Source organism: Podarcis liolepis, assembly GCF_965112155.1.
Source record: "Podarcis liolepis genome assembly, chromosome: 12".
In the NCBI taxonomy this organism is placed as follows: Eukaryota; Metazoa; Chordata; class Lepidosauria; order Squamata; family Lacertidae; genus Podarcis; species Podarcis liolepis.
Window position 1 is genome coordinate 13,967,376 of NC_139563.1, and position 24,713 is coordinate 13,992,088.

A 24,713-nucleotide genomic window follows, 5' to 3' on the forward strand; every position below is an offset into this window, starting at 1 on the left:
AGTATGGAAAATCCGACGTCTGAAGAGTTTGTCAGTAAATTTACCAAACATATGGTCTCTTTCTATACTAAGATAAGTGGAGAGTTTTGAAAGTGACTTAGAAAGGGATATTGTAAAGGTCTAACAACCTGTATTTCCATGCTTTACTTTACCACATGTGCTGCAATTTAAAAATCTCTGCTGAAGCTCTCTCACCAAAGAGTACTTGCCCTAAATCTCATCTAGGGAATTCTCCTTTTATTATGCCATTTCTAGTATTTATTCTTTTAACCAAATTACAAATGCTAAAACCCAACAGTTATATTGCTTTACCCTAATGTAACGTAAGCTACCTTAGGTGGTTATTTTTGCTTAGAAATGTGGGATATACATTTCAATATAAGAAAGTAAATAAATAATGAAAGCATGTACAGTGGTACCTTGGTTTAAGAACAGCTTAGTTTATGAACAACTTGAATTAAGAATGCTGAATACCCGGTGTTTTGGTTTGTGAACTTTGCCTTGGAATAAGAACATGTTCCGCTTCCTGTTGAGTGTGTTCCATTTGTAAATTGAGTCCCCCGCTGCTATGGGAAAGCACACCTTGGTTTGAGAATGCTTTGGTTTAAGAACAGACTTCCAGAATGGATTAAGTTAGTAAACCAAGGTACCACTGTATAAGCCTCACTCATGTGGAGGTACTTGTTCATTCAATCATACCCTCATTGAAATCTGTTTAGGTCAGAAGACTACTGTCAGCTCCATATTCTTGCAATAAATCACATGGAGGTCTCCGTGCCTAAGGGCTGAACTTCATTCAGTTGACCATCTTGTTGATTTCTTTCTCGGGGTGGGGATGGCCTCAGTGTCTAAAGATATGGAATTTGCCATGAACATTCAGCTCTTTGCCCATTTCTACCAGTCTTCTTAATCCCATAAACTTTTGAACACTCCCCTTGCATTCTAGTTCTTGCACTTATTTCTAGTGCTTCAGAAATGTTTCCCTCTCTTTGCTTTCAAGCATGCTCAAGAGCTTTCCTGGACTGCAGCCTAGAAGTGTAGATTGATAGATAATTCAATTCAGTATTGCTATTTAGTTATTTATATAGTGCTTCACGCATTCAAAGACTCAACTAACATCAGTCCATTTATTTATCCTTACAATTCCCCAGAGAGATAGCTAAGTAAATATTATTAAATCCCCTTTGTACAAAGAGAAGGGCAAACTGAGGCAAAGACGTGACTCAACTCTCCCTAGCTGCTCAGAATCAATGCTGGGATGGGGATTAAGATGCAAGCCTTGTTGAGAGAATAATGATTTCAATGTGTAAACGCCTACGTATTTCTTGCAGTATATATAAATGCATTTTCATCTACATCAGTGATCACATTGGTTTGGTACATGTACTAAACAACTTACGTTGTTTCTTTACATACTGGAATAATTAAAAAGAAGGCACACTCAAATCCCATCAATTTCAAGTTTGATGTGTAAAGTGAACGTTGTCTCCAATATGTTATATATACGTCAGCAAAATACTGCAACCTGAATACACTCTGTTTCACAGATATTACACAAATTTGTAAGAAAATGGAAGTTATCTGCCAATACTATGTATCTATTTATACATAGTTCCTACCAGGAAATTTTGCCTTGGACAAAATTTTAGGCCTTTCACCATGGCCATAAAGAAAACACACGATATTGAGGTGTTTTTCTGCCAATTTACCCCTCAAATCAGATAAACCTGACAAAAGAAGAAAACCTAACATAATCACAGGCTGTGGTGCTTAACACTCCCACGACAACTGCTGTAAGAGCTCTGACTTCCGCATAGAACTTTCCTGGTCACTGATGCCAGTGCTGACAGGTTATTGAATGTTTATGAACATGCCTAGTGTTCAGTATTTTACAATACAAAGCTGAGAGGCAGATGAGGGTGTGGGAAAACATTGCTCCTCTGCTGTGCTCATCAAACTACTGGTCATTTGCTAAATCAATATATGAACGCTGACTATGGAGATGTGTGCAATTGGTATGTGTCAATAGTGTGTCTGAGTAAAAGTTGGAATAGGTCCATGTGTAAACTAGGGAGAGTACAAAGAGAAAATGGACGCCGAGAAAATATTATCCAGAGAATGACATGAGTGAGTTCACATGAGTCTCCAGTTGCCATATATGTACAGTGGTACCTCAGGTTACATACGCTTCAGGTTATAGACTCGGCTAACCCAGAAATAGTGCTTCAGGTTAAGAACTTTGCTTCAGGATGAGAACAGAAATAGTGCTCCGGCGGTGCGGCAACAGCAGGAGGCCCCATTAGCTAAAGTGGTGCTTCAGGTTAAGAACAGTTTCTGGTTAAGAATGGACCTCCGGAATGAATTAAGAACTTAACCCGAGGTACCACTGTATTAGTAATCAATTACATATTAGAACAACATATTAATAACTTCACATATTCAAGCCTCCTCAAACACCATTTATATTTTACTCTCAGAGCAGTTAACGTGAAGTAATCTCAATAACTTAATTCACATGAGCCCTGTGAGGAAAGTCAAATTCAGAGATACTGACTTGCCCTATTCCTGGGTCATCCTTCTTTGAACATCTGTGAGTGAGCTTCACAGCTAAACGGATATTTCTCATGTCCAAACCTAATATTCTAGCCTTTATACTGCATTTCACTAACTGAAATATAGCAGTAGTTTCCATACTTTTTCATACCTTGACAATAAACGTTCCCAAACATCCAGGACCCAGATCTGATGTTCCTTTAAGTCCCTTATTCTGTATTAGTTCATGCCTCCTGTTTCCCTTTTCTTCCCAATAAACTAGAAGTACATCTAGTCTGGGCTTGCTGCAGCGAGAATACGGACTCAGATAGACTGGTAAAGAAAAAGCAATTTATATGCGTTGTGTATGCGATAGAACATTGTGCCACCAGGTGGCGATGTGGAACCCCATTTTTCTCTGCCTGTTTTCCCTGTTTAAATTTACAACGCTTTAAACTGAAATGCTTTTCTGATGTGTCTAGACCCAGCTCATATTGATGGAAGTAATAATGGCAATTTGTGTTTCTTCATTATTATGAATTGATGGTTTGAAGTCCTTGTAAGGCAGAAGTGAAGATAAATGACACCTGCTACACCTTTTAGGAGGTGTTCAAATCAAGATTACCTTGGCATTATCAAAACAAAGTGTAGTGTACTGGATTTAACTTTATTACTCAAAGCTCTGTCTGCAGTCCCCAAAATGAAGGGTTTAATGTTGCTGGTAGTGACACTATAGATTACCTTGGGGAATTTTATCCCCTTCCTGTAAGAAATAAAAAGTGTTGCGAAAGAGATCGGGGGTGGGCTTTACCAATCCTTTCATAGTGTGAAGATATTATGCAAATCTGTGTTGGTACCTGTGAGATGTCAAAAACCACAGATTTATTCATTCAGATTGAAAATCTAAGGTAAAAAGCAGAACGCAATTTTTCATAAACATATCTTGTGGAAAAATGAAAACAACACCCTTTAAAAATTATTTAAACGATCTATGGCATGTTAAAAGCATGTGCACAATTTTCACAACATGCATTAAGTTTTGGTGTGGCAATCCTGGTTTGTATTGATAACTGTGAGAAGAAAAAAATGGACAGTATTCAGTTAAGGCTGCAGTCCTCAATACATTTGCTAAGATATTAAGTCACACTGGACATAGTAGAACATCTGAAGAAATAGGCATAGAAGTGGGTTCATCAGGCATTTTTTTTTTAAAAAAAAGGATTATATGGTATGAAAACAGCTGTGTGCAGATTTGTGAGCTGAAATTTTGCTCTCTGCTCAAATGTCAAAGACATCTTGGGAAACAATTACTTACAGAATTCATGGTTAAAATAAGAAAACAAACAAAAACAGAACCGTAGAAATACACCTGTACTATATAACACTTCCCTCAACTATTTAAAATATAATGAAGATAGCACACATTGCAAGGGAAGATGCAAAAAATAATAATGAGCTGCTATTTTAAGGAAAGGCAATGAACAACATATGAATTCCTTTTTAAAAAATCTCCCCATGAGACAAAAGGGTTTCTGAACACACAAAAAGAAGTCCATTAAAATTAAATTCGGTAGATGAAGGATATGCAAATTACCTGAAGAAGTGGAACCCTATAATGTTCTCAAAATTCGGCAATAGTCTATTTAATTAGTATTTTAATTTATCAGAATAATTCTTTGCACTTGACAATTCCATATAATTAAGCACGTAGCTACAGTGGAATAATATTGCCTGCTCGCTTTATACCAGTTATTTTAACCTGGAAGAATATGTAGAAGTTTCTTCTGTGATCTAAATTACAATGGGGACAACTTAATGGCTTTGCTCTATTAAGCGGCACGACTGGAGGGTTACTGAGTGTTCAGAGATGTAGAGGTTGACACAGCACAGGGCCTTGGATCTGACTAAAGGAGAGATGAGGCACTTTCTGAACAACGTAATTTATTTCAGTGGCGTGTGGGAGACGGGTGGAGAGAAACCATTTCACGACAAAAAACAGCCGAAATCCTTAAACTACATCAGAATATGCAGCAGACTTCAATGAGACTGCATAAAAAGAGAGAGAGAGAGAGGGCTGAGACATTCTTCAGTGGCTAATGCAAATGCCATTAGCAGACTGGCTCTCGTAGGTTAAGAATGCCTTTATTTCTGTTTCACTGCCAAAGACAAGCCTTCTGTTGGGTTGGGATAGATGACCGTTACAGCCCTTCCAGCTGTACTGCCATTTTATGAGAGGAGGAGATGGCTTAATGTTTGGGAAACGCATGAAGCAATGCATCATTAGGCAACTTTTGGGTACTAAGCACTCTGGGTCACGATGCCAAAGAGGAGCTTTCTGCCAGACCTCTTAATCTGTCAAAACAATTCAATTTAAGCACTGCTGACTTACTTGTTTGCTTTAGCCTATGTCTGAATTCACACTCTTCACTATAAAAGTGAAAAATAGGGTTTGAAATAAGAGAAAGAAACCACTGACATTTCAGCATCCTTTGGGCGTTTACCTTGCAGGAGAAGTTGAAATGTTAGGTATATTTGCTCCTTTGGAATAAATAGTTGACATTTGTATAGTCCACTTCTTCCTCTCATATGAAGATATGAAACTGCTTCGCAAACATCAAATAAGTTTTCATGCCTCACCACATTGGGTGGTAAATGTAATTTAGCTAATACCCATTTGCCTTGCTAATTTTTAATACAAACCAGTAGGTCTGTTTAGGTAAGGCGAATGGATAAAACACAGTCATTCGGAGACAGGTAATTAAAAGCAAAAATACAACAATACATTCGTTTGATTAGCTTCTTCTCAAGCAGGGGTCATCAGTTTGGTGCCCGCAAAAAGTCTCAGTAAATATCCCCTCAAAAATGCACAATACATGAGAGACTGTTTGCTCTCCTGCTCAGTTACTCAGCCTCAGTTTGCTCAGGCTTTCCTACATTAAACCTGCCTCCCCCAAACACTCTGACATTTCACTGGATGCCAAGATTGGACGCCAACTCCACCTCCCATTCTGAACACAGGAAAGGGGGGGGGAAAGCTTTTATTTTTGCGAGCAAGTGTAGTGGAGCAAGATGGGGGAGCATTCAAGAACCATTTTGTGGTCTAGTCTTGGTTTTTCTTCTTGGTGGCCATTTTGTATTATGCCACACCCCCTACGGCAGCCATTTTATGACTGCCACCCACAGGACTACCTCAGAGTTCCTACTGACCCTAAAAGGCTGGCAATCCCTGCCCTAGAGAAATAGGTACCACCATAGGAGTGTAGTACCAATGGATTTTATCCCATTTGTACCTCCCAAACATCTTGAAGGCCCCAAGTTCCACATCCCAGGTTTAAAGCATTTGTAAAATTGCTCCAGCCAGTCTCTGGGGTGGAAAAAAAGGCTGAGAAGCAGGAAGCTGGCACAAGAGTGAAATTAGGAATATTTATAGTAGTGTAGACAGCAGACGAAGTTGAGGGTGATGGGGACATAGACCATACCTGGACCAGGCAGTGCCAAGGCTTATGGCTGGTCCTATTAACTCTCTAGCAAATGGTCATAGTTACAGTCAGTATAAATGATTAGATTTCTCATAACGTGACATTGTTTCCCTCTGCCATCCTGTTCCTTTTGGGCATAGCACATTTGGTCTTTGCTTTATTTCCAATTTCAACGCTATACTAGAGAGATTAATAATTTAAAAACCACCGCCAACGAGCTATATGTTACAGACATTGAAGTGACAATGTGGCTGACTTAAATGGTCAGGCGCAACACTGAAATGCTTCCTTTTTCCATATCCAAAGGGATTATTTGTCAAAGACGAGGCCAAAAGGTTGCAGAGAAAAGCTATCTTTGCCCCTCCTTTTCCATTCAAACGCAGGGAAATATGCAAGACCTTTATCGCTCACTTGTCTCTTTTCTAATCTCTGGCAAACCTGCAATGAAAACGGTGGCACAAAAAGGCTAAGCTGCACAGTAATAATAGTGACAGCCTTGTAAATGTTATGTCAAATCCAATTTTCAAGTCATTTTTCAAGTGATTTTAATTAGATATTGTTTCAATCTCTTTTGCATTAATATAATTTTTCATAGCAACGTCTCACCCTCCAGTCTATTGGAAGTATTTCCCCACCCCCCATCTGTATCTTGACGCCTTGAGTAATTTAAAATGGGGTTTTTGTTTACAGCAATTTTCACCGTACTGGTCCCATAAAGGCCACTACATCCAGTAAAACTGACACAGGAAAGGCAGAATTAAGGCTTCTTTTGCTGATCTCAGTGGAGCTTGTAATTTAGCTCTTCTGGAGACATGACAAGCACTGTGAAGGCTACAAGTAGATAATAAAAGATTTGTATCACTAGTTTCACATCAGCATTTTACTTCACTTACAACTACCACTGATTAAAGAAATCCCATTGATTATATTAGGTTTAGCTAGTTAAAAAGCTATCATAATATCACAGAATGGTAGAGTTGGAAGGGACTCCAAGGGTCATGTAGTCCAACCCCCTGTTATGCAGGAATCTCAACTAAAGCATCTGTGGCGGGTGGCCATCCAACCTCTGCTTAAAAACCTTCTATGAAGGAGAGTCCACCACCTTCTGAGGGAGCCTGTTCCACTGTCAAACAGCTCATACTGTCAGAAAGTTCTTCCTGATGTTTAGTCAGAATTTCATTGGTTTGAAGTCCCACCCTTCATTGAAACTTGAAGTCATTGGTTTGGGTCCCACCCTCCAGAGCAGCACAAAACAAGCTTGCTCCATCTTCCATGTGACAGTCTTTTTGATATCTGAAGATGGCTAGGATATCTCCTCTCACTCTCCTCTTATCCAGGCTAAACACACCCAGCTCCCTCAACTGTTCCTCATAAGGCTTGGTTTCCAGACCCTTGATCATCTTGGTCACCCTCTACTAGAGGCACATGTTCCAGCTTGTCAGTGTCATTCTTCAACTGTAATGCCCAGAAGTGGACACAGTACTCCAGGTCTAACTAAGGCAGTCAACCAGCTACAAATCCACCTAACGGCTATTTCATTTAGCCCACATTTTACCAGCTTCTCCAGAAGAATATTATGAGGGACTTTATCGAAAGCCTTACTGAAATAAAGATACAAACAGAGTGGGGAGCCCTGCGGGGAACTCCTGCAGGGCTGCCCACACTGTGGATGTCTGCCCGGCGCGCGGGGCGCTCTGCTTCAGGGCGCCCCGCCCGCCAGGCAGCAGGCTGCTATCCGCAGCGTGGGGAGCCCTGCAGGGAACTCCTGCAGGGCTCCCCACACTGCGGATGTCTGTCCGGCGTGCGGGGCGCTCTGCTTCAGGGTGCCCCGCCCGCCGGGCAGCAGGCTGCTATCCGCAGCGTGGGGAGCCCTGCGGGGAACTCCTGCAGGGCTCCCCACACTGCGGATGTCTGCCCGGTGCGCGAGGCGCTTTGCTTCAGGGCGCCCCGCCCGCCGGGCAGCAGGCTGCTATCCGCAGCGTGGGGAGCCCTGCGGGGGCCTCCCGCAGGGCTCCCCACGCTGCGGATGTGTTCCTGAAGCGACGGGCGCTCTGCTTTCAGCGCGCCTGGTGCTCCGGGAAGCAGGCTGCTATCCGCAGCCTAGACAGCCCTGCGGGACCTCCCGCAGGGCTGCCTAGGCTGCTGATGTCTTCCTGAAGCCTGGAGAGCAAGAGGGGTCGGTGCGCACCGACCCCTTTCGCTCTCCAAGCTTCAGCGAAAGCCTGCATTCGCCCCATAGGACGCACCCAGATTTCCCCTTCATTTTTGGAGGGGAAGAAGTGCGTCCTATAGGGCGAAAAATACGGTATATATATATATCACACAAAACCAAAATTGCTTAATGGTCACTAGGTCTTCCCCTGTTGAGTTGGGGTTCACTCATGACAGCTATAAATAACACAGCAAAATACTGCTAAAACTTGTTAAGGCAAGAGCCTCCTTTGTGCAATTCTCTTCTGTGCAGGCCCTTCTTCCTGCTGTGGAGTAGCAGTCCCGTAATGCTTGACTGATGGGTCAGACAACCATAGAGGATGAAGTACATGCATTGTAAGTATTGCTGGTGGCCGAGAAGGATTTGAGGCTGCTTTGGGGAGGATGGCAGAAGCAATGGCGTTCTTTAGCTGCTCCAGCCCCCACCAGCAGCATCAAGGCCCCCCTCAAGGCTGCAGCATCTGAGAGAAAGCAGTGCACACTCCTTGGTCACACAGAATGGACTGCAAAGGATGTGTGGCCGAAGAATGGAGTCAGGAAACTCACTTTTATCTACAGAACCACATCCTTCGAGGTAGTTCGCATCGATTTCACAGCTGGTTTTCCAATCCAGAGCTGCTTACTTTAGGGGGATGAAATGGTATGTACTTGGATTGCTCAAGTCTGAACAAAAATACAAAAGGTGAAAGGGAGTGGAATGACTTCTTCTGCCTGCAAAACCAGTTTGGGTTAGACTGCATTGCTATGTTTAACATCCTGCATTCCTCTAGTAGTGGCCTGGATCTGTAAACTACAATTTTACAGGAGGTAGAAGAAACCTGCTGAAAAATACAGCTTTATTGATTATATTTGTTAGTGCCTTTCATCGCAAAAGTGGCCTAAAGCTTTACCTTACATTAAAGCTAATGAAAACAAACACAACCAATAAAAGTCCAAAACCACATTAATACAGATAAAAGGTGGGTCTTATATATCCCACCCCACGAAAATAGCCCAAAATATCCCTGTAAATGCTCAGTTAAAATAATTACTAATGCACTATTTAAAATATATAAACTGTACTGAGTTGCCACAAAGACCAGAAGCAGAGGAAGAAATTTGGAAGACCCAGAAGAGACTTATTCAAGGCTGGAAGTTTCACTTTCCAAGAAGTGGTCTTGTTGTGTTCTAAAAACCCAGCTGATGATATTTCAGATGCAAAATTGTTCTGTTCAAAGGCTGTTCAATCAGCACCTTTGCCATAAGACTGGAATATGCCTTTTGGCTTACTATTATACATAAATATATTTCTACTTTGGAGAGATCAGTTATACATCTAGACCAGCCTTCCACAACCTGGTGTTTTCTCCAGATGTTGTTGGACTCCATGCTCATTGACACTGCCAGTGGCCATGCAATGGCCAGTGGCCAGGGTTGCAGTCCAACAACTAAAGGGCTGATCTGGGCAACAGCGTGCATTTAAAAATGCATTGCACCTTCTTTGAAAAACAACAAATTTTAATGAACACCTCTCCACCCACCCCCAGCAAAAAACGAAAAAAGAAAAAGGCCACATCTGTTTCAATATTGTATTTAGCTGTTGATCTGTTCCACATCAAATAAAGCCTCACTTTCTGGGTCCATTTTAGTAATAACCTAGCCTATTGTTTGTTGTTCATCTGCAGGCAGCCTCCTGGCACAACCAGAATCGGCCAGAGTTGGGGAAACATTTGCAATATTTCAACTGACTGGTTTACTAAATCATGAGTTACACATTTAATGCACAAGGTCACCCACTTGCAAAATCTATTTACTGTGAGAACAAAAATATTTATTGCTAAAGATGCCCCTAGTAACAAGATCTGCCATAAAGCTTTTGGATGAAAATGAAGATGAGTTGCAGTAACATGCTCACTGTTTCTCCAAACACCTGACTATATTCCCCTCCTTCCCACAGTCTCATCTTAATAAAGACTTAATAAAGAGGCTATTTTGCTGAAGTCAAAAGGATTTACTTCAAATCAGCAGGCAATGAAAAATTCAGTGTAAACGTCTTGTATTTTACACACACACACACACACACACACACACACACACACACTTCTTCTTCTTCTGCAATATTGCTTTCGCTATACATTTGTTTGCAAAGCCACCTCCAGCCTCATTTGTTTTTTGACGGTTAGACCACAGAAGGAAGGCCCTATTTTCATCCCACTGATTCCAGAGAGCTTTGAATTAAGCTTTAAGTCAGGGAAAGATTCATCTGTAACTAGTGGACAGCAGGAATGCAGGAGCTGACATTGTGGAATTAGCACCCAGATACCACTACCATACTAGCTTTAGTAACCAATAGTGGAAGATGGTTGTAGCCTTTAGGACAATTCCCTTCCTTCCACTTAAAGCATTTGAAGAATTCCCCTTCCTCCCTGCTCTCAAGCTGGTGTGGCAAGAGCTCCCCCTCCTGTTTCGAATTAACTTCAATCACTGTTTATTGGTGTAACCTTCAGCTATATGATTGTTGCCCTGCAACCGAAAAGCCACGTGTGAATTTTGTTGCGCATTCAAATGAGAAGCAGCCCTAACTTCCCTTCCAAATCAGAACACACTGCAAACACAAAAGTTTTCTAAATGAAACCAATTATTTACTGTAAATATTTATACACAGAGATAAGGAAAGACAGCTATGGAAGAGAGACACAAAGGGGAAAGGCTATTGTTCGTTCCATTTCCACATAATGCCAAACCACAGGGAGGTTTATTGGTTTGTGAGGGGGGGGTTCTTGTTTTTTTCATGAATTTTGTGTTTTTATATTGTATTTTATGTTGTGAACTGCCCCGAGAGCTACAGTTGAAGATTGGTATACAACTTTACCAGTAAATAAATAAATATGCCCTAAGTTCCTACTCTCTCTCTCTCTCTCTCTGCCACCTTGAGCATTCCACTTAAATTAGTTACTTCCTGGCTCGATAACCAGCAAGTTATGGTTTGTGCTGGCTGGCCCCCAAAACAATTTTTCAATCCATGGTTTGAATCAATTTGCAATCCTAGTTTAGAGGGAAAGCACAATCATACCTTGCCATTTCGGACGTACCAGATTAGAATCTATGCTCACATTCACATCAGAAGATTCCCTCCAATGCGTTCAGTGGAGTCCACGTGAACATTCTTAATCAGACTCGGCGTAAGCAGACTATGGGCTCTCAAATTTCAGTGGTGTCCTGTGTGAGGCTAAAATTTGGTGTGCCCCCACCTCTCTCATGCTGTTCTACAGCGTTTTTGTGGCACCCCCTCTCCCTAAACCAGGAGAGGCATGAAGGGGGCGGAGCAGAAGTTAGCTTCACGCAGGCACAGTCTCAGACTGCTTGGGGAAAACCATAGAGAGGAGGAGATTTAGGCAGCTGTGGGGAAGTGAGCACTTTCAGTGTCAGCAACTGCTTCATGGGGGCAAGACCTGCTGGAGATGAGTTGCTGTACACTTCGGCCTGACAATCCTGTGCAGATCCTGTTTTTGCTATTAAAGAGTTAACCGCATCTTGCTCAGTGTGATTTGCTGCTGGCTCGCTCCTGTCAGCAACACATGGAAAACTGAACATGCCTTTCCAGTCATAAATGTATTTAAGGACTTAAAGCTTGCTTTGCAACCATATTTCTCAACGCAGATTGCAATTCATTTTAAAAAAAGATCACTAATCCAGCTGTGGAAGTATGTAAAAAACAACAACAACTCTGTACAGTATTTACACATGACTGTATTTATGTATGAGAATGTGATTGAGGAAGAACTTTTGAATGTGTACTCCAGTCATAGCTGTCAACGTTTCCCTTTTTTTAAGGGAAAATCCCTTATTCCGAATTGGATTCCTCGCAAGAAAAGGGAAAAGTTGACAGCTATGACTCCACTGAAAAGTAATGCAGCACTGATATACAACATCCATACTTGGATATGCCTTCAGTTTTACAGCCACGGCATGTGGGGACCCTGCTTCCGTGTGCAGATCTCCTTGCCTGGAAAAGCGCACAAAAGTTCAACATTAAAGAGAATGTGCAAGAACAGCGCAACACAGGAGACAAAAATCCAGACGAGTTCAGCTCCCAATCACTCACAGGCTTGCATTTGATGAAGGAGCCTCTTGGCTTAGAAAGCTTCAAGTTGTAAACAGATTAATTAGTCTTTAAGGCGCCGCAAATCTCTGTATCCTTCAGCGTTTGCAAGTATTTATTCCCATACTCATATCTACATTATACATCCAAACATATAGTTTTCTTACCACAGTATGGTAATGACTCTGTGGATCAGCACTACAAATATCAATCATGTACGAAGTGTGCATTTTTTTTAACCAACCAGAGAGGATGTCTACTATTATCCCTTGACCCCCATCTTAATGTTCTCTTGCCACATTTCTAAAATATTTATGCCATGCACTGTATTAAATTATAGCAATTAAGACCACAGCGAGGTTTTATTAATATTTCATCAGAAATATAAGCTAATTGGAATTCCCCTTCTGCTGTTTTTTGTTGATTTGCAGTACACACACTTTTACTGAGTGAGGTAGTAACATGAACTATTCAGTGGTTCAGTTTCCGATTCAACTGTATTTTTCTGTATAGACTGTCTGCAAACAGTGTGAAGGAAGCCTAGAGATGCTGAAAATTTAAAGCAGAGAAATCAAGGTAGGTAGTCCTTTTAAGACTCCGAGAGACCCAGGAGCCAAATACAAGTGCCTGCTGGAGAAAAATCCCTAAGGTAGCCAGCTAAATAGATCTGCTAGCACAAGGGCTTTTGGCTGTGCAAAACAACAACAACAACAACAACAAAACACATTGTGGCGATCACACAGGGTCCCCGGACATTTCACTGTCTATTGATCCCTGTGCCACCACTTTATTTCTCACTACCACCACCCAGGCCCTACCTGGTAAAATACTAAGTCCAGTCAGGGTTAAATTGGAACATAAACTTCTGTTTATTTATTGCAGTTTACCAAGTGTGTGGTTCCATAAACGGTCTCAGTCAATTACAGTCATGGGGTGCCTATCCAGACCTATAACTTCCGCTACCTGCTCTCACTCACTAAACCACCTCTCAGATATTTACTTGTCTTCCTAGCTCCTAACTGTTCCTGACTCAGCTTATTTCGCTACACTAACTCAACCTACCCACAAACTCTATCCCAATTCACTCCCACTCCAACCAACCACCCAACTCCCAACAAACACCTCCTTTGCCCCTCCCAGAGCTGGTTTTATAGTCCCTCTGACTCCACCCCCTGGGCTCTGATTGGGAAACCTATTGGGTAACTATTTCACCTCCAGCACTCTCATATGTAAACGTCACACACATGTTCCCCTTCCTCTCTTTTCCTTAAACACTCCTGTGCCCCCTGGCTCCTAAAAGTGTGAAATGAAAGTGCCAGGCGAGCTTCCCTAGGGAGAGTAAGAAGGGCCTCAGATGATGATCACTAGGGAGAGGCGGGAGAGGATTGAGGTATTGCAATCCTGAGCCATTTAAGGCTGTATAGGTCAAAACCAGCACTTTGATTTAGGTGAGGAAACTAATTGGCAGCCAGTGCAGTCGGGACAGGATCACACTCCATAAGAGCTTGCAAGCTCTTGCCATAAATTGACAGCAATGGGTGGCACAGCAGCACTGCTGGCGGCGGAGATGGCAGAGGCAGGCAGAGCCAGGAAGCAGTTCCCATTTCGCCTCCAGTGGTGAAGTAGGATGCACTTTCCCTGCTGGTGCTAAACATCTTACAACTCATGTACATATTGCACAGTGCTGCAACACACCCGTGCATTTTCCTTGTCTCTGTGTGTGCAATGCTTTGTTGTCCAGAGTCACACCCTGTGACATTTATCAGCCTACACAGAGCAGCAGAAAATCTCCAGAACTAGAAAATTTGACAGCACTAATGCAGAAGACGTGGGTATTGTGCACCCACCCACTCAAGGCTTAACAAAAAGTCATGGAGAAAAATAAAGCTACCTCACTCATTCTGTCCGTCTGTTGGTTCTCTTCCTCTCCTGCTTACCTGCTGGCTGAATGAGCGGCTGAGCAAGGACAGGCACTGCAAGCTGCTACTGCTGGCTTTCCCAGTATTGTGGCATGACAAGTAGCTGATCATGTCACACAGCTCAGCTTCTGCCTTTGCTGCACTACCATCCTGAGCACCCTACCTCTTTGTCTCCTCCCTCTGAACTCAAATCTGGATTGGGGCAACACGTTAAGGGAAACTATAGCATAGCGGGTAGCAACAGCAGGACCAGAAGAGTACATGTTAAGTGTAACTGTTTAATCGAAATGGAAAATAACTCTATAATGTGTCTGTATGTATACTGTGATGTATTGCCTGGAAATTTCCATTGAAGCTATGGAAGAGTTGAGAAGAGAGCCTCACATTTAATCATTAAGTGGGGCTGTATCTTTGTGGCATTTACCTTCAATCATATGAAAAGGATGTGAAGGGAACCTGAGCTTACAGGGTTAAACAGCTCAGAGTGTACGCCCTGCCTACTGTTGGGAGGGGGGAGACTCCACGTCAGTTCCGAGTCTCTCAAGTCTTTGTACTCTCTACTTTCGCTTTTGAGGAGAGTGGACGTGTTTTCACGATGCTGTTCGACAATGGATAGTTTGCTGTAAATAAAACTGCTTTTAGCTGCTAAGATCCTGAGTGGACTTTATTTGAGCACACTGAAGCAAGCACTGGAGTTTTTGAAGCTTTCTCTTGCCGCTGCTGATCTCTGCGTTTTTGCTCAGAACCTCGGAATGTGGCCTTTGAAGTCTGGGGCCTGGCCACGAGAGCAGCCGAAGCGGGCTGGACGCCAAGAATTTATCTGATTTATCTGAGCAATAAATCAATCACATGTTATCAGGTTATGGACGTCAGTTACTGCAATTAGAGAAAGCTTTGAAGTGCTGTGTGCTGAGAAGCTGCTGTTTTTGCTGCCGGAGGAAAAAGTCCTGCTTTAAGGCTCTGCCTGGGAGAAAGCAGGGAGGCTGGCTGCAATGCTGTGTGCTGCAAAGGGACGCCGGGAGCCTCTCCGTTGAAGCTGGCTGGTACGCGTGAGTACTTCAAAGCCCCAATGGGAGCACTGGGGGAGGAGATGGCTGAGCTCCAGGACTTTTATGATGTCCCATTTGAAAAGCTCACAGCCCAGTCCTGGGATATCTGGTCAAGAAGAGTAAGGGGGTGGTTTTTGGCCACAGGGCTCTGGAGTATAGCCCAGAGGGAGCCGGCCCCACCCATGCCTGTTGCTGCTGAAGATGGCGCAGCAGACCTGGAGGCTGCTTTGCTGGAAGATAGAGAGCAGAGAATGCAAAGAGAGCTCTGCATGTTGAGAGCAAGTGTGGACGCTATGCTGTTGCCCCACCTGGAGGGCGTTGAGTCGGCTCAGGCCGCCTGGCAGGTGCTGAGGAGTCTGTGTGAAAGCTCAGCAGGAGCCCAGGGCCGGGAGAAAGCCGAGAGCAGAGAGGAAGCTGAGAGCCCAGAGGGGGCTGCTGGCCATGTTCCTGAAGTTACAGCTGGGAGTAGCTGCTTTGTCTCCGAGGGGCCGTGTGATGTTGAGGCCCGCAACCAGAGTGCTGGGGAGCGTGCAGGCCCAGGCTGTGCACCCAAAGGTGGGGGTGCTGGGAACGCAGAAATGGCTGAAGAGGGAGCTGTGAGAGCTGTTGCTACGCGCCGCCGCTGTTATCGCTGTGGCTCCCCCTCCCATCTGGTGAGAGAATGTCCAGTGGAGGCACAGGAACAGCCGAAGGCCGTCTCCCGTAGCAACCAGATAAAGGGCTCTTCTTCAAAGCGTGGGAAAGGCAAGCCGAAGGCAGCTGGCAGAGACACTGAACATAAACATTTGGCAGCGTCTATGGCTACAGTCAAGAGTTGTCAACAGGATGCTGTGCTGACTTTTGTCATAGACAGTGGAGCTTCCCATCATCTAGTGCCATCTGCAGGAGTCCTAGAGAACTGCACCTCTGTAACTTCTGGGAAGACTGTCTGTTTAGCAGATGGGACTAGACACCCGCTCACACAGACTGGCTCACTGTTTTGTTCTTTCTTACAGGATTCAATCCAGGCTTATGTTGTTCCAGGACTGTCTTGCGCGTTGCTGTCTGTCAGCGCACTTCTTGCTGAGAACTACAGAGTGTGTTTTGAAGACAATAAGTGCTCTATTTCTAAGAATGGACAGCACCTAGTCAGTGTTGAATGTAAAGACAGGTTGTTTGTATTGAATGCTTCTTTTGCAGGTCCAGGTGACGCGGAGGAGGCGCAAGCACAGTGTGCCAACGTTCCAGTTCATGATGCGTGTGCTCACCTCTGGCACAGACGCATGGCACACGTGTCCTGGGGGTCAGTGAAAAAGATCCCAGAGTATACGCAAGGGTGCAAAATGAAATCATGTGCTAAGTTTCTAGATTGCAGAGCTTGCAAGTCCGCAAAGGTGAAAACGTGCACATACCCTAGGTCTGAGAGGGTGACCACTAGGGCTTTTCAGTTAATTCATGCAGATTTGTCTGGGCCGATGGCTGTGACCAGTATGGGAGGAGCCAAATATGCGCTGGTTCTGATTGATGACCATACGCGCAACTCCTGGACCTTCACGATCGGACACAAAAGTGAAGCTGCACCGCTAATCAAAGACTGGATTGCGGCTGTGGAACTGCAGTTTTCCACACGGGTGCAAAACTTTCAGAGCGATCGGGGTGGGGAGTTCACCGGGTCTGCACTGCAAAGTTTCTTCCGCAAAAAGGGGATTCAACACAGGTTGACTTCTCCGCACAGTCCCCAACAGAATGGGATTGCGGAAAGACGGAACAGGACTCTAGGGGAGATGTCCGCAGCTCTTTTGTTTGATGCCGGGCTCCCACAGCGTTTTTGGGGAGAGGCTTGGCGAACGGCCAACTTTATTCTGAACAGGTCGTTCAATTCAGTGGTAGGTGACACCCCGTACTTTTTGCTGCATGGAAAGAAACCGAAAATACACTATTTTCGTGTATTCGGTTGTGAAGCGTGGGTTTTGATACCAAAAGCCAAACGCAAGAAAGGTGAACCCAAGTCCCAAAAGATGATTTTTTGTGGGTATGAGCCAGGGACCAAGGGTTGGAGGTTTGCGTATCCGTCAGGGAATCAGTCCAGGATTCTGCTCAGCAACAGTGCTGAATTCTGTGAGCAGAATGGCTGGGCAAGGATACATGGGAACCCTGACATCCTGTCAGAGAGTCTGCTTGACTCTGCTGATGAAGAAGAGGAAGAGGTTGAACCTGCTACTGTGGCTCAGAGTCCAGAGCCAGTGCAGGCAGAGGGGAGAACTTCTCCTAAGGCTGTGAAGATTGAGCAACGCAGTGCTCCATCTTCCCCCACAGGTTCGGCTGAGAAGTCCAGAAGGCGCAGTAAGTCAGAGGGGGAGCTCTCTGATGCCAAGGACGTTCTGGCTGGCCCTAGTGGGTCAGAGGGGGTTCCTGAAGTAGTGCTGCGTCGATCAGCTCGGACGACCAAGGGGAAACCTCCTGATAGGTTTGCCGTCACTAGCGTGTGGGTCGGAATGGCACAGTGTGAACCCGAGAGTTTTGAGGATGTTCAGAAACTGCCTCAGGAAGAAGCCAGAAAATGGCATGAGGCGATGCAGAAGGAGATGAACTCAATGGAGTCTTTAGGTGTGTTCTCCCTCACGAAGTTGCCGGTGGGCAAAAAGGCAGTGGGTAGCCGCTGGGTTTACCGTCTTAAGCCCACAGCGACAGGAGAACCGCAGTATAAGGCCAGATTAGTGGCGAGAGGATTCACGCAGCGCAGAGGGTTGCATTATACGGAAGTTTATGCTCCCACCTGTAGGAGTGAATCTCTACGTTTGCTCTTGGCCATCGCTGCACAAAGAGGGTTGCTGGTGCATCACTTTGATGTGGATGTTGCTTACTTGAACTCAGACCTCCAGGAGGATCTGTACATGCTTCCTCCTCCAGGGTTTGAGGGCATTGAGCAAGGTACTGTGTGGAAACTTCACAAGTCAATTTACGGCCTGAAGCAGTCGGCCAGGAATTGGAACTTGTGCCTGAATGAAGCTTTGGAGAAGCTAGGTTTCAGGAAGAGTCTTGCTGACAGTTGCCTGTTCCTTAGAGGATCAGGAGACTCACAGGAACTGGTTTTGTTTTATGTTGATGACATCATCCATATTGGAAAGGCAGACAAACAGGTACAGAAGTTTGCCAAAGAGCTTGGGAAACAGTTTCAGTTTAAGAACCTGGGTGCAGTAAAGATCTACCTAGGTGTCCAGATAGCGAGAACTGAGGATGGTAGCTTCTTGCTCAGTCAGAAAGGCAAGATTGAGCAGTTGCTTGAGAAGTTCAGAATGTCCGATTGTGCAGGAGTTCGGACACCCATGGAGACGAACTTCGTGAAAGAGAGCCAGCAAGCAGAAAGTGCAGAGTTCGAGAATGCTGAGCTCTTTCAGTCAGCTCTAGGTAGTCTGTTGTATCTATCCCAATGGAGCAGACCAGACATTGCCTTTGCTACCAACCTGCTAAGTAGGGAAGCGTCAAAGCCCAGTGTGAGTGCTTGGCACGGTATCAAGCGGGTACTGCGCTACCTGCAGCATACCAAAGACTTCTGTCTTAAGCTGCCAGCTGAAGGTGAGGCGAAGCTCACATGCTATGCGGACAGTGACTGGGCGAATTTGCAGGACCGCAAGTCTGTGTCTGGGTTGGTGGTAAAGTTTGGGAAGTCACTAATTGGGTGGAAGTCCCGGAAGCAAAGTCTCATTGCGCTGTCTTCTACTGAGGCTGAATTCAGTGCACTGTCAGATTTGTGCCGGGAACTAGAGTTCTATAGATGCTTGGTGCAAGAGATCTATGGAGATTGTAGCTTGCCCATCACGGTTTGGGAAGACAATCAACCTTGTTTGAAATTGGCTGAATCTGCGCAATTTAAGGCCAGAACCAAGCATCTGGACATACGTTTCCAAAATGTGTGTCAGAGTGTTCAGTCAGGTTTGATCCGACTGAAGTATTGTGCCAGTCACAATAACTTGGCCGATGGCTTTACCAAACCTTTAAGCTTCCAGCGTCATGGGGAGTTTTGTGGTGGTTTGGAGTTGGGGGTAAGTTCTGTACATACTTTCCCCACAGTAGCGCAGGACGAGAGGGGGTGTGAAGGGAACCTGAGCTTACAGGGTTAAACAGCTCAGAGTGTACGCCCTGCCTACTGTTGGGAGGGGGGAGACTCCACGTCAGTTCCGAGTCTCTCAAGTCTTTGTACTCTCTACTTTCGCTTTTGAGGAGAGTGGACGTGTTTTCACGATGCTGTTCGACAATGGATAGTTTGCTGTAAATAAAACTGCTTTTAGCTGCTAAGATCCTGAGTGGACTTTATTTGAGCACACTGAAGCAAGCACTGGAGTTTTTGAAGCTTTCTCTTGCCGCTGCTGATCTCTGCGTTTTTGCTCAGAACCTCGGAATGTGGCCTTTGAAGTCTGGGGCCTGGCCACGAGAGCAGCCGAAGCGGGCTGGACGCCAAGAATTTATCTGATTTATCTGAGCAATAAATCAATCACATGTTATCAAAGGATACCATTACAAGTCTATGCGTAGTTTAATCTGTAGGCATCCATCTTGGGTGGAATGAGTCTTTGGTCTTAAACTACTGGAGAGAATGGACATGCTAATCTCTCTCCAGGAAAACAGCCTCAAGCTAATGGAGGCTGGTTTGGAGAAGAGGCAGAGCTTTGATTTTTAGCCCTTGATGGAAGATAGTCATAATCTAAGATATTTTATTGTCCTTATTCCATTGTTATATTTTATGGTTGTGTATTTTCCTCTTCCCCACTAGGCTGAGCATGCATTAATCCTCACTAAATGCGGATACCGTTCCACTGGTGCAGCAGGGGCATATCTCCTTTCCACAACATAACGTCCTGATGCTGATGGACTCCAAATCCCATCAGTCCCGGCCAGCATGGGCAACGGGCAGGGATGAAGGGAGTTGAAGTCCAGAAGACTAACTAGTTCCCTACCCTTGCTATACACACAGGAGTATCTCGTTGAGTTTGATGGGATTGACAGCTGTGCTGTGCGCACATGCATAGGATTACACGGTAACTTTATACATACACATACAATACAACTAGGCTTTGACGAGATATTGTTTTTTAAAAAAATGAAATAAAAATAGATTCACACTTGCAACAGAGGCTTTTGCATTCTTGGATAGCGCCACTCCGAAACTGGCAACAGAAATTGCACATAGCCTTCTGCTACTTCCCATGCTCACAGCATTCTGTTCCTTTTTCACGCTGTATTTCTGAATTTTAAAAAAAGAAACCTTGGGAAGCTGCCAGAAAATGATCAGACACATATCTCTGTTAACTTCAAAGAGGTCAGACACAAGTGCGAGAACCATGAACTCCGGAGAAAACGTTAAAGAGAGCTGTGAGACACACATCCTGTACCCACACTGGGCCCTTCTGAGATTATAAAGGCACAGGGCCTCTGCCATTTTCTGCCCACTTCCTACATGAAACCGGAAGTGCAGTATTAGAAAAAGTATCTAAGTATGTGCATTATAAATGAGATATAAATTTAATGCCTATATTAAATAACTATTTCTCCCCCTCGTCGTAAGTCCATACATAGAGGATATACCAGAGTCCTTTTTACAGAGTTTTACATTGTGGAGGCTGAGCTTTATTATTCCATGCTGTAACATTACTAGAGAGGAATGTATTTCAGATATGCTTTTCATCCAGCTAAAATATTTTTCTTCTATGATTTTTAAACATCGTTTTGACTATTGCTAGTGTTAAAGCCAACGGAAGGCAAAATTCTGATGAAGTATTGCAAATACTCAGCGACTCTCTAAATGTTTATAATGCAGTTTGAACTCCAGTTGTTCAAAGTGAAGTCTTGTCTTTGGTATGGAACATAAAGTACTTTAAATAGAAGAGGAGAGCAGCCTCAAAGGAAGAACAACCGTTTGATGGCACAAATTGTATGTACTGATTTCACATTTTTTGAAGGCTTTATCTTTAGAATTTTTAAAAACTGGATAGTACCACTATACTGTTAAGCTATGTCTTTAGGAAAAATCTAATCTCCGAGAGGTCTATTAGTGGGATACTATCAACAAGCATGGAAAAGCAGTTCACAGAAGCAGATATTATGCAACTCATTTGGACTGCAGGCTCTATTCCCCAAAGACGTATTGGGCATGCCATATCAAAAATGTTTCAAAATAGAGATTCTATTAAAGTGCATTAATAATGAATGGCCTGTATTTGTCCCCATTCTAAGCATCATCAACAAAATGCTCTATGACTATGAAGCCCCAGAGCAACCAGTTCAGAGGCAAATTCTAATCCTTCTCTGGGGTTGTTGTGGAGGGTTTTAAAAATTTATTAATAAAAGGATAGTTCTTATCTTCTGTCTTTACAGTGGTACCTCGAGTTAAGTACTTAATTCGTTCCGGACGTCCATTCTTAACCTGAAACTGTTCTTAACCTGAAGCACCACTTTAGCTAATGGGGCCTTCCACTACTGCCACGCCGCTGGAGCACGATTTCTGTTCTCATCCTGAAGCAAAGTTCTTAACCCAAGGTAATATTTCTGGGTTAGTGGAGTCTGTAACCCGAAGCGTATGTAACCTGAAGCATATGTAACCAGAGGTACCATGTATTATTAAATTGCCATCAAGCATTAAAGACCTTCAAAAGATCTTTAAGTGAGTTGAAAGCTTTATTGCAACAACAAACTTCTGGTTCCGTTTACAAAATGATTACATAATTGGGGACAAGATAGACCCCCTACAAAACCTCACAGTACAAGTGCCATGGAGCTGAACAGCAGTCCCCCAATGCTATTCTCCAATAAGAGTTGTGTAGGTTGTATCAGAATCACTGGAATATTTTGACTCCATCCCTCAGCCTGCAGAGTAAACCCAGGAGAATATCATGGTCAATTTTTATCAAAAGCCACTGAGAGGTCGAGGAGAATCAAAAGGAATACATTTCCCCTGTCCCTGAATACATTTTTCCCCTCCTGGAAAAAAAAAAGTAATTAACCAGAGCAAACAAGACTCCTTCATTGCTATATCCAGGCCTGATAATCAGCTTCATTCAGGTCCATCTACAGTTGGTCTGCCACTACCCGCTCGATCAGCTCCCCCCCCCCCGTGACATCTGCATCTAAGTGGTAATGATCCAACCTTTGGATTTGCAGTTGGCAGAAACTGAAATTGATTCTGGGGTTGGTTGCAGCTGGGAGCTGAGAAACTAAGGATAAACAGAAGGGGGGAAATTCAGAAGTAGGTAGCATTGCTGTAGGAAAGAGGATGCTGAAGGAGTTTCTTCCCCAATTATTTACAGCAGGGATGTCCAACTCCCAATAGACTGTGATCTACTCACAGTATAAAAAAAGAACAACTGGCAGTGATCTAGCCATTGTCATTGGATGGACCAAAGTTGTTCAGCTTCTTGGGGGAAGGCAAAGTTGTTGACGTGGGACGCGGGTGGCGCTGTGGGTTAAACCGCAGAGCCTAGGACTTGCCAATCAGAAGGTTGGCGGTTCGAATCCACACAACAGGGTGAGCTCCTGTTGCTTGGTCCCTGCTCCTGCCAACCTAGCAGTTCGAAAGCACGTCAAAGTGCAAGTAGATAAATAGGTACTGCTCTGGCGGGAAGGTAAACGGCATTTCCGTGCGCTGCTCTGGTTCGCCAAAAGCAGCTTAGTCATGCTGGCCACATGACCCGGAAGCTGTACGCCGGCTCCCTCAGCCAATAAAGTGAGATGAGCACCGCAACCGCAGAGTCGGCCACGACTGGACCTAATGGTCAGGGGTCCCTTTACCCAAAGTTGTTGAGCTTTTTTTTTAGTATGTTTAGCTTTTTTGGGGGGGGGGAGATCACTAAGGGGCCAGAGATCTACCACTATCTACCAGGAACACCCTGTGATCTCCCAGTAGATCGCAATCTACCTGTTGGACATGCCTGATCTACAGGACCAGGTGGGGAAAAATCTATGAAGGGGAAGAAACATTAGAGAGTCCAGAAGCTCAAGGAGCCATCGTGGAGGAAGGGAAGGATGCTATTTGAATAGTTTACTTGGAGCATCTAAATGCCTCAGGCCATTGCCTAACATAGGTATTTTATTTATCTGTGTACGAACAAGGAGGGGGAAGCATTTTCTCAATGTGTTATGTTCTTGTCCAGGTTCTCATCTGTAGCTTGCCTCTCGTGCTCATTTTGTCTTTCCTATTTGGCCATTTTTTATCCTATACACATTTTCCCAAACAAGATAAAAAATCCATAAATTAGGCTTCCAAAGGACGTTTGTGCCCTATGTCTCTGTCAAGGGTGATCAGAATCAAATGCTTGTTTCTGGAGACAGCTTGTCAGGCAGCACAATTACAAAAGCTCCCAACTCTTCCTACTCTAGCAGATATGGTGCAAGATAGGAAGATGGCTCCTATGGCAGCAACTAGGCAGAGGAACAGTGCCAAACGTATTGATGCATTCTAAAAGGCACACTTAATTAACTGGCATGGCTAATGGTCAAATTCATCAATCACTTATTAGAAATGCTATAGAGATTTGATCATAAGCTAGCTTCCTGGTAGCTTCAGCACCGACTCAGCCTTATTTTAAACAAACTGTGTGCATCTCTTGTACACAGACAAGTATAATGGCAATAATTTGTTTTGTTTTTGTTAGCCTGGCTAGATTGTGTCTTGCTTCCTGCAATATTTTTTTGTTTGTTTTGGTGCACAATGTAAAAGGAAAAGTGAATTTGCGAGGAAATAAGTTGTAGCTATTTTTTTCACCTCCTGGTTGTAATATTCATCAATTACTTACCGTATTTTTTGCTCTATTAAGACTCACTTTTCCCTTCTAAAAAGGGCGTCTTATGGAGCGAATGCAGGCTGCGCAGCTATCCCAGAAGCCAGAACAGCAAGAGGGATTGCTGCTTTCACTGTGCAGCGATCCCTCTTGCTGGTCTAGCTTCTGAGATTCAGAATATTTTTTTTCTTGTTTTCGTCCTCCAAAAACTAGGTGCGTATTGTGGTCTGGTGTGTCTAATAGAGCGAAAAATACGGTATTACCACAATTTATATATGCCACTTAACATAGTAGTGTAACCCTCCAACATTCCACCAATTAAAATCGGGACACATGATTTTCAGTGCCATACTCCCGGGTGTGTTTATTAATTCCTTTGAAGATCATATGGAAATGTGGCGCCCTTGCCGATGGTATGGGAATTTAGATATGGCCACAAAGACATTCAGTTATTTGTTTCCTAAACATGGTATTTTCTACACTGTTGTGCAGCTTTCCATGGGAAGAATGCGCAACTGAATGCATTTTTAAAGAACCCAAAATTAAAATTAGACACAGCAACGCAAAGTGTTCATACCATTCAGAAGTTGAAGATCAGCTGCTGAGGAACTTGTATTTCTAAACTTACTACTGCAATTGTATTTTTGTGTTAAAAAAAAAGACAGGATTTTGTTATAATGTATCACACACCT

The 24,713-nt window shown here is 43.9% G+C and overlaps 1 protein-coding gene and 2 long non-coding RNA genes across 3 annotated transcripts in view; 2 read left to right on the forward strand and 1 right to left on the reverse strand.

The window, feature by feature from the left end:
- Positions 1–24,713, reverse strand: part of PTPRN2 (protein tyrosine phosphatase receptor type N2) — a 614,238-nt gene that overhangs the window by 284,348 nt on the left and 305,177 nt on the right. The window lies entirely within an intron of this gene.
- Positions 1–24,713, forward strand: part of LOC310689584 — a 187,009-nt gene that overhangs the window by 65,933 nt on the left and 96,363 nt on the right. The window lies entirely within an intron of this gene.
- Positions 4,512–20,303, forward strand: LOC310689586. Its single transcript, XR_014517530.1, has 4 exons — positions 4,512–5,775; positions 8,476–8,558; positions 12,817–12,879; positions 20,022–20,303. It is a non-coding gene; the product is annotated as an uncharacterized lncRNA (long non-coding RNA).